Source organism: Alosa sapidissima, chromosome 9 (assembly GCF_018492685.1).
Source record: "Alosa sapidissima isolate fAloSap1 chromosome 9, fAloSap1.pri, whole genome shotgun sequence".
NCBI classification, from domain to species: domain Eukaryota; kingdom Metazoa; phylum Chordata; class Actinopteri; order Clupeiformes; family Clupeidae; genus Alosa; species Alosa sapidissima.
Window position 1 is genome coordinate 35,975,920 of NC_055965.1, and position 3,271 is coordinate 35,979,190.

Here is a 3,271-nt window from a genome sequence, read left to right on the forward strand (position 1 = left end):
GTCCCAAAATACTATAAGATTCCTATACTACTTTTTCATAAGGGGATTGCTCATGTGGTTAGAAAAATGGGCAACACCAGTACCCCTGTTGTCTGTATGACCCTGTACCCAGGATTAGAACCAGTCTGCCTTAACATAATGTACTCCCTTCAAAATGCACTAAACATTCGACTATGACTACTATGGCCCCCTGTGAGACAGAAGATATGAAAGGTAAGATAAACCTTTAGCCTAAAAGGGACAAAAACTGATGCAACTCCTAAAACTAATATACAAAACAGGTACATTTTCAATAAATAGCTTTATTATATTTACATACAGCAGTGGTACTCAAAGTATGGTCCGCAAGCTCTCTCAAGTGTTCCACAAGTAGATGTGGTAAAATATAATAGATGAGTTGTTTGCAATATTGAGCCAACTTGTATGTACAGTAAATCCAAACAGTTCTGCAACACTCATGTAACCTACAGTATGCCAGTTTAAATCATATGAATCCTCTGAAAGCATAAGCATGGTGCAAAGACAATAAGCAAGGTGGTTTAGTGAGAAGGCCTATTGTGTAATAGACTGTTGAAGTAGGTCTACTGTTTTTATTTTTTTTTGCTAGGTGGTCAGTGATCTTTTTTTTGTTTAAATTATTATTGTTTAAGTGGTCCTTGGTCTGAAAAAGTTTGAGAAACACTGACAAATAGTAATATCGCAGTCTATTAAAATAATGCAAACACAAAACAAGACCATCCAAACTATGCACAGAATTAACAATGTCCTCTTTTTGCCAGACGATGCAGACATCTGGCCTACAGATCCTTTGTAAGGTGGTGCTGGGATTATTTAGGGAAAAAGGTCTGAGTTGTTGTTTCGGCTTGTGTTGTCCTGGGTATCCGAAGGGACAATACACAAAACACATTCGTTGGCTGTGATGATTCTATTACATTGCTCATTGATTGCGCTGGGCCATAGGTGGAGCCATCAGGTGTTATTGTGGAGATGTCACTTTCATCCTCCTCCTCCTCTTGATCAACCCGAGGTCTTCTAGCTGGCCTTGGATGAACAGACTTGATGGGAGTAGAGGTAGCAGGCCCCCATGTCCATGGTGTATCCGAAGTGCTTGTATAAATACTCATACTTTTCATGAAGTATTCTGTTTGGGTACCTAAAGTAAATAAATGTGTATTACTGTGTAAACAAGATACTAATAGTACACAGGACATTCACTCTCACACAAAACTGTACTGGCACAATGGAAACAAAAAATATTTTAGTGACTGTGGTAAGGTGTATGATTTACTAAGTAGCACACCCACAAGAAGACATTCAGTAATATCAATTATATCTGTTATGCAATTCATGGGTTTCATCAGGTCCATTTACACAGGTGTATTAATCAAGCACCATGCAGTCTGCATTCATAATCAAGGTGCTTGATTTTATACACCTGTGGAAAGTGACCTGAAGAAACCCATGAATTGACTTTCCAAAACATTGACGAGCACATAAGAACCTGTATTAGCCTACTAGAAAAAGACTTCTAGAAACTAACTAGCACAACAATAAAAGTTAGATCACAAACCTTTGCTTCTAACGTGATGACCTAATGTAGGCTAGAAAGCTGTGTAGCCCAACATGAGGATGTGCTCTGGAAGACATACAAAACACTAAGTAAACAGCAAGTAATCAAACAAAACATCATTGTAGGCCTACAAAGGCCAATGTAATAATGGCAAGAAGACATAAATTAGACTGAAGTGTAAATACCTGGGCTCTAGTGATAGCGACTTAGCCTAATAGTGCACGGGTATTGTGTTTTTGATTTTCCCTGTTTAGACTAGAACAATACCAGTCCTTAGTTGAGCATAAGATATTGTTGCCAATATTATTATTTGTGGTTTAACGCTTCGGTTAGAAGATTATAGGTTCAACAAGCTAAATCTCTGGGTAGTGTGGTCATACAGTTTCTTATGAGTGTAGCTACACCAGGCACGTAACTGAAGCATTCCGTTCGCGTTGCGTCTTCTGCAACAATTAGCTTCCAATAGGCCTAATCAATGGAAGTAGCTACACCTGGCGCGTGGCCTGTAGGCTACGTTAAAAAAAAAAATAGACCATTGCTCTAATGGATTTTACCAGAGCCCTTCCTATTAGACATTCTCTGATTTTACACGTCGCGAACAGAACACTTCAGTTACGTACCTGGTGTAGCTTCCTGTAATATAGGCTAGCCTAAGCCTAGCTTGTGCCCTTTTCATGCATGCTAACGAAGAATATAAACATGCTATTTTGTAACAGTCGTTAGGTGGAAAAGTTTGTTTGTACTTACAGCCTGTGAGCTGGTGGTCGATCGTTGTGACGTACAGGTCCAGGTTTTCAGAACATCGATGCAAAACCCCTTTCTAACTGTAGGCAGGCACAGTGAGTGTGGTCGAAATTATTGGAACACAGAACTAATGTTGCACTATACTTCGGTGGTGGTGTTCCAACGATAAATTCCAACCATTTCTTCCTCAACTCTTCTTTCTAAGGCAAGACATGCAACATTGATGTGTTATTGCCACAAATAACACAGGCACGAATTTGCTCCGCCATGTTAACAACTTGCTGTTAGCTCCTACTAGCTGCAGAGAGACAATCTCCTGGCCAAAATCTTCCTGTCTTCCTGTGGGCGGTCACAAGCCAAGGTGGGCGAGGCCATGAATAGTCAGTTTCCCTTCGGCGTCATTGGGAAGGGCTCTTTCTGATTCGCTTGTTTTTCCGTGTATTTTCTTTCATTGGCTAATGCGGGCAATGGGGGTAGAAGATCATTTTCACGTGCAGCATGCATATGCAACTTGGAGTGAGCTATAGTATTTCGAAAGTAACAAGTATTAAACGGTTTCTCAGTGAATGTGACCTTTAACGTTAGTTACATTACCTAACTTAATTGTATGTTAAATGAAGACATTAGAAGAACACTTTGTTCATCTAATTGGTTGATTTGGCCCGTCGATAACCAACAAAGGTGGTGATAGACAGATGGTTTATCCAATCAGCTAACCAGTATTTCCGCCCCTTCCCAAAAGGTCTTCAATGAAAAGTTCCCAGATGGACATGCGGAGCAGGTTAGTGACAAACATGGGTGAGTTAACTCCATAGACTTAACATGGGGGTCTATAGACATGCTCCCTTTTGGGACCTGCCCCTAGTGGAATTATGATGTATTGCACCTTTTCGCACTTCTGGTTAGCGCAGTATGTTTTTGTGTATGTGTGTGCTTCTCTGTGTGTGTTTGCTTGTA